The 7,396-nt window shown below is 42.9% G+C and overlaps 1 pseudogene; it reads right to left on the bottom strand.

Annotated features, from left to right (window-relative positions):
• Window positions 1-6,152: 6,152 nt before the first annotated feature.
• On the bottom strand, window positions 6,153-6,509 carry LOC101571954 (annotated as a pseudogene).
• Between the last annotated feature and the right edge of the window lie 887 nt (window positions 6,510-7,396).

The following is a 7,396-nucleotide window of genomic DNA, read 5'->3' as shown; positions in this document are numbered from 1 at the left end:
CATAATTCTGATGGCTTTTCCTTTTAATGTGATTTGCTTCTTTTCTCTAGCGGCTTTCAGTGTATTGTTCTTGAGCTGAATTTCTGGGATCTTGACTATTATATGTCTCGGTGTGTGTTTATTTGGGTTGAGGTTACTTGGCATTCTGTATGCTTCATTTACCTGAATGTCCAATTTTTTCCTCATATTTGGGAAGTTTTCTATTATTACTTCTGCCCATATTTTTTTAATGTCCTTTGTATTGACTCCTTCTTTCTCATCGATGCCTATTAGTCTCACATTGTTCATATTTGCATCATCTTGCAAGTGATCAATTATTTTTTCCTGCATTCTAGTTGTTTTTAAGCGATCCTTTCTTCCCTTTTCACTAGCTGCACCGGCGTCTTCAAGATCTGAAACTCTGTCTTCACTTTCACTTAAACGGTTTTGCAAGCTTGTGATTGAGATTTTAAATTCCTCTATATCTCTTTGACTCTGCTTCATGAGGTCTATTTCTTTCCTGTATTTCTCCTTCAAGGAATCTTTCCTGTATTTCTCATTCAAGGAATCTGTCATTTTTCTAATCTCCTCTATTTTTTTATCAATGTGTTCTTTAGAAGCAGTTATTAATTCTTTTACTGTAGTGTTTTTTTCAGATTGGGTTTCCTCCCTATGTTTCTGTAGTTGATTCTTTACTTCAGGTGCTATGAGTTCAGAGAATTCTTTTTTTTCAGAAAAGAATTCTTCTTTGAGTTCCTCTATAACTTTCTGCTGTTGCCTATTTGCTATCGACGCTATTAATTTATACATTTGAGCTGAGCTAGTAGAAATGAATTCCGCTCTGAGTTCCTTTATAACTTTCTGCTGTTGCTTATTTACTATCATTGCTATTAATTCATACATTTCACCTGAGCTAGTGTCCTCTGCACTTGTTCTGGGTGTGCAGTGGTTTTCCTCCATATGTTTCTGCAGATGCTAGTAATTCAGGGATTTCTTTTTTCATTTCCAATCTGAGTTCCTCTATACCTTTCTGCAGTTGTTTCTTTATTTCAGAATGTGTTGATTCCTTGATTTCAGCTGTGTGATTCGCAATTTATTCTGTGTTAGTGTCCTCTGCACTTGTTATGGGTGGGCTTGGGGTCTGAGATTGCATTTTGCTCCTTCTCATTGTCATTTTGTGTAGCACTGACTTCTGACCTTTGTTGTAGAGCTTTGGTGGAGTTATAACCTTAGCACCTACTGAAATTCAGTTGCAGATCTACAAAGTTTGAGTTTATCCTGCCGTGTCTGGCTTGGGTCTGACTGCTGTGCTCAGCTCCTTCCTTCTGCCACCCTTGGGAGTGATCCTGTTGTACCCCTCTGGCAAGATGTTCTGCTCTTGGACTAGCTGGATGGTTTTGTCCCCTACTCTCTCTGCAGGGATTGCAGCTGCAGCATGTCTCCCCAGGCTTGTAATCTAGGCCTGATCCGCATCTTGAGGAGACAAGTTGGAATAGCGGGGAGAGCAAGCTCTCCCACACACTCACTGGGCCTGGGCTAGGGTTGGATCTGGGGCTCTCCAAAATGCAGCAGAAATTGTCACTGTGCTGGTGGGGTGGGAGGAGTGCTGCATCGTTGTGTGGGGCACTGAAGCGGGTGGAAGAGAGTCTCACCCACTCTGCGCCTGGGCTGCGACCGGCAGGTCCCACTGGCACAGGGTAGTAGGAAACTCTCCCACACACTCACCAGGGCCTGGGCTGGGACTGGATCTGAGGGTCCCCAGAATGCGGCAGAAATTCTCATTCAGCAGGTGGGGTGGGGGGTGCTGCGGAGTGGTGGGGAGGTCCCAAAGGGATGGGAGAGGGTCTTACCCACTCTGCGCCTGGGCTGGGACTGGCTGGTCCCACTGGCGCAGGGCAGCAGGAAGCTCTCCCATACACTCACTGGGCCTGGGCTAGGACTGGATCTCTGTAATAGTGTTTGTAAATGGGGTATCATGTCTGCATCTTGTATAACAAATAACCACTAGGAAGACAGTATGCAGTGTGTTAGTTATTGAAATTGTCCTACCAATTTTATTTGAAACTGTCTCATTGCTATTTGTTTCTCAATAAAATTATAGAGAAAAAAAGAATATGTTTTGTCTCCCTAAAGCATAAAAAATAAATAAAAAGCAGAAGAAGAAGAAGAGGAAGAGGAAGAGGAGGAGGAGGAAGAGGAGGAGGAAGAGGAAGAAGGAGAGCAAGAGGGAGGAGAAGAAGAAGAGGAAAAAGAAGGAGAAGGATAAGAAGAGGAAGGGGAAGAGGATGGGGAAGGCAGAGGCATAGAAGAAGAAGAGGAGGAGGAGGAGGCGGCGGGGTTCAAGGGTTCAATTCCCGGGCCTGCCATGCCGGCCCCACCCCTGGAGCTCGCTGAGATGGCAATTGAGACAGGTTGTGATGGTGCATGCCTGGAATCCCAGATCTTGTGAGGCTGTAAACAGGCAGATCATTACGAGTCTGATCTAGTAGTGACACCCTGAACACCCTGTAGACCCTTCCCTAAAATACAAAAGAAAAAGAAAAGAAAAAAAAAGAAAGAAAAAGAAGATGAACTGGGGTTGTAGTTCAGGGTGAGGGCACTGTGTTCTGTTCCCAGTACCAAACATTCATCTTCACATGAATGTATACTAGACTGCCCTGGTCCCTAATTTATAGACTAAGCCTGCAGTATAAATGAGCATGTTTAGTGTTCCGCTAGAAGATAACATCCCTTTCCTCCTAAGTTGTAAAACCACGTGTCTTTGCAAGCTCCCTTTACTTGGGATCTCCTGTACTTCTGGGCTAGGGCTGACTCACATATAGTTGCCCTACACCAGGAAGAGATACAGCTAGGTCATCTCTCTCTCTCTCTCTCTCTCTCTCTCTCTCTCTCTCACACACACACACATGTCCAGGGCACATTCCAGGCCCTTCTGGGAGTCTGAGCAAGGTGGGTGGAAGAGGGATGGATGAGGTCTTTTCTGCTGCCTAACCTCATTTTGGTCCTGGTTCTTTTGGAGGCTGTACTGCATTGGACTCTAGAAGAAGGTCAGCCAGTTTTGTTTTGTCCCACGTTATCTGGTCAGACTGAGTGCAGACACTGCTTGCTCAAAGACTATCCCAGCCAGTGTTTCCAGTTTGGAAGCTTTGGAGCTTTACCTTCTCCCCTACAGAAGTGACCCCCAGAAGAGAAAGTAAGAAACCAAAGGCAACATGCTGTGACTTGCAGTGGGGCTGCCATCCTGTCCTCCTGCAGGTTAACTTGGCCCACGACAGCCCAGCTGTGACCCCTGAAGGGCCTGGTACCCACTACAGGTTGGAGCAGAGAAACCAAAGGCAGATCCATGGTGGAAAGGCGTGTGGCTCAGTGGGCCCTTGTGGGTCCTAGCTGACAGTCGCTCCCCCTGCAAGGAGAGCTGGGGAGCTGGATTTGTTCTGTCTTGTAAAAGTGACACAGTGAGCCTCTGGAAGCTGATCTCACTCCAGCTGGAATTCCAGCTCCAGCCGCATTCTTCAGGCTGTCGCAACCATGAAGAATGGTCTGAAGGCATGAAACACTCCCAAGAAGACATGGTACGATGAAAAATAAAAATAAAAACCAAATAGCCAGATGTAGTTAGAGAATCCTTTAATGCCAGCACACAGGAGTCTGTGACAAGACTGAAAGATTGATACCAGGCTGAGATAAAGGGAAGTTCCAAGCCAGCCTGGACTATACAGGGAGACTTTGTATTGAAACTAAACTAAACTAAACTAAACTAAACTAAACTAAACTAAACTAAACTAAACTAAACTAAACTAATTAAATGAAAGCCAAAGACGTAGGGCTGACAACCATTTTGTAAGATCAGCATGAAATAACTCAGAATTTATTTCCAGTGCATTTTGCTTGTGTTGGAAAGTAAGACATTATACTATATAATGTCTGTTATGAAAAGTACATCTTCCTATTAAGTTATGCCTTTACTTACTATTTTGTGTATCATCTTGCTTTGCTGTACAAAATCCTATAAGTTTAATGTTAGAAATCAGTGGGGTTACTGTGCACAGTGATGCACTCCAGGAATCCCAGCATTTCAGAGGCTGAGGCAGGAGAATTGCATATTTTAGTCCTGCCTGGGAAACTTACCAAGAATCTGTCTCAAAATGAAAAACTACTGTACCTCAGTACAAAATCCCCGAATTCAGTCACCTGTCCCACAAAAAAACAAGGTTAAATTAATGAGGGGGTCTCCTCGATTTTCTTCTTTTTTCCCCCTCCTTTTATGTGAAGTCTATTGGGTAGTGTTGCAAATTCGACAGTAATCTCCAATTTCATTGAGTTTATGTATGTTTTAACAATAGTTCCTGTTGTAACAAAGGATACATTTTAGTATATCAAGTCTTAAGTAGTTGAAGTTCTTCAGAATAAGCTGAAAAAGAGAAAACTTTAGCTAAAATTAAGCTTAAAATCTTAGCTCCTGGGTACTAGCCTTTGTATTCCACCAGAGAGGAATTTGGCGAGTTTGTTTATTAAAAATATGTTTGAGAAAACTTTTTCTCTTCTAATCCTGATACAGTTATCTATACTTTCATTCCATGGTTTATTTTGAACTAAAATCAGAATTATACTGTACATACTTTTAGTTCTCCCATTTTAACGTGCTAATTTACATAAGAACAGATTTAGTGGGTCTGGAGCAGAGCCCTGGCTTTTACAATTCTGTAAGATATATAAAGTAGATATATAAAGTATCTAAATGATTTAATTGTTGGATTTGAGGAACTAATCCCTCCCCTATCATGTTCCTTTGAGAAGTGCAAATCATAGTGCTGGAGAAGTACACACACTTACACAGAGTTCAAAGTTATTCAAACAGAAACTCAAGAGTTCAAGACAGGTCATAATCTTCAAAAAATTATTAACCACTCTTTCTTTTGGACCTTTAACAGGATAAATAAAACAAATTCTATGAATTATACAGGCAGTTAATGGAGAAGTTATAGCATCTGATATGTATGTATACACATTATATACACATATGTTAACATTGTACAACATACTTGTGCATGTTTCTTTTAAGTATGGAATAGTGTAGATGGGGGATGTCTTGGTTTGAGCCAAAGTTTTATTTTCCTCTTTTAGTTATACAAGTTAGTTGAGTCGGTTAGATAAGCTTGCCAGGAGCCCTTGAGAATTCACCCTGAGGCAAGTTAGGCAGCTGTTATCATATTTATCTTTGGATATGGGAGGGGGAGGATCTCGATTCTGAGTACACAGTGTAATATCTGCCTCACAATTTAGTCTCCTAGCCCAGGAGGCAGTAGATTCATGTTAGAGTTCCAGGAAGAAAAGAAAGGCTTTAAGGGGGAAAAAATGGAAAGATCTATTTTGCTAAGCATTCTTTTTAGCCTTAGAGATCTAAACAGCACTTGGATGCTATATACTTGGGGAAGTATGATATTCCAATGGGAAGAGGGGTTTTCTCCATTTGTCTATAGGAAACACCACGTAGTTTCAGCTCATCAGGTATTGAGGATCAGTCAGTGAGGCTTTGTGGCTAACAGCAGTGAAGGGGAAACTCTATTTGGTGTGTCTGGCAGGTTCTAAAAGTACAGCAGGAGAGGAAGAGACTGTGGCACTCACTTCAACTGCACAGGAAGTGGTGAGCACCTGGCCTTTGTATCACGAGAATACTGCCTTTGTCTGAAGAGAATCTACAGGGGTTAGAGGGGCGTGTGCAGGTGAAGAACCAAAAAGACACAGCTCACGTAGTCTTTATCTCATTTGGTCCCACAACAGCAATGTAAGGCAGGTCTGATTCCAATTTAAGTGGGAAAAAAATGCGACTCTTACATACAGTAAGCACTACCTGTGTAATTCTGCCTAAGAGTCAGAAGAAATATAGTATCCATTTTTTTTTTAAATTCTGAAATTCTTCTGAAATTCTGAAATTTATCAAGGATCATATTGCCTTTATAACTGGTTAACAGATTTTTTTCCAAAATTGCTTCACATTTTTCATTATATTGTTTCTTTTGCAGAAGTAATTCTTTGAAACACTTCTGAAAGTACTTTATTGGGTTGGCAAGGCCAGGAGCTGCCCTCGGAGTGGGGTCCTAGTCCAGAGTCCATGAGTCTGTGGCATCCCTGCCCCCATGCTGGCAGGGCTGGCTGTGGCCTGCAGTGACCCGCTATTTGGTGCACTCCTTCATGAACTCCCAGCCCTCCTGGGAGTACTCGAGGGCCTTGGTGGGGGCCGCTGATGGAACTGACATCACTTTGATAATGCCTAAATTCCAGGACTCTCAGATGGGAAAGTTAATCTTTGGAGGGGCTGGAAGCTGTGGGATCTGCAGGCCGGTCTGCTGGCACACATACTGGCTGAACTGGTACATGGCCAGCAGAACCTCCTCCTTGGCTTGCTGCAGAGCCGCCTCACTCTTGTGGCTGGGCCCGAACAACTGCTGGTCTTACACCAGGTAGACCACACCCCCAGCGAGGCTGCCTTTAATGAGGAACCGCATCAGCAACCACACTCTGGCCACCATGGTTGCTCGGCTCTGCCCAGAAGTATGTTTTGAAAAATGAGAAATTCACACAATGCAAAAATAAAGTTAAAATTAACTATTACATTGTCACTGTTGGGCCTTGTAAATACTTTTAGCTTCTTCTTTGCATATTAATATATAAATTACATGTTTTACAAAAACAGGATACCATATATACACCTCTGCAAAATTGCCTTTTTCACTTCACAATATATTATGTACATCTTCCCATGTAAATGGGTGGGGCTTAGATATCAGAAGGTAAAAAATAAGGGGTCCATTTTACAGCTATGTTACAAGCTAAACACCTAAAGTAAGACTGTGCAAAAAGTTAAAAATAAGTCAGTCAAACGCATATGAAATTTAAACAGAGTCCAGGTGACAACATTATTAAACAAAGCAGAATGAGACAGATCACATCAGGAGGACGGCTCCGTCTGGCCTTCCAACGCATTATCCTCAGTTTGTTTCTCATTCTTTTCATCTCTTCCATCTCATCTGCTGCCTTATCATCCCTACATTACTTAAATTTCTGCCCTGTATGTCCCCTCTACTCTTCAGGCGAAAACGGCTAGCCTTTTTCTGAAACTTCCTTCTTGGAGCTTGTGTTTCCCCACTCCGCAAGGGGCTGCTCCATGCGAGGGTGCTCCTAGGACAGGACCTGGCAGAACTGGGGCCATGCATCCAGCTGATACCTCTCTGGCAGGAGGAGCTCCAGGAGAATGAACTCTTCTGAGGACTGCTACTCTTTGGGACAGTGCTCCTTGGGAGTCTGCCCCAAGAGAGGCTGGTCTTCACCGTGGGCGCACTCTATGGCTTTTTTAATTCTTTTTCTTCCTCCTCTTCTTTCTCCTCCTCTGCTTCCTCTTCCTCTTCTTCTTTCTTTC

This window comes from Octodon degus, unplaced genomic scaffold, assembly GCF_000260255.1.
Source record: "Octodon degus isolate 3935 unplaced genomic scaffold, OctDeg1.0 scaffold00171, whole genome shotgun sequence".
Lineage (NCBI taxonomy): Eukaryota > Metazoa > Chordata > Mammalia > Rodentia > Octodontidae > Octodon > Octodon degus.
Note: the sequence above shows the minus strand (reverse complement) of the source record. Positions and strands in the feature narration are given on the sequence as shown.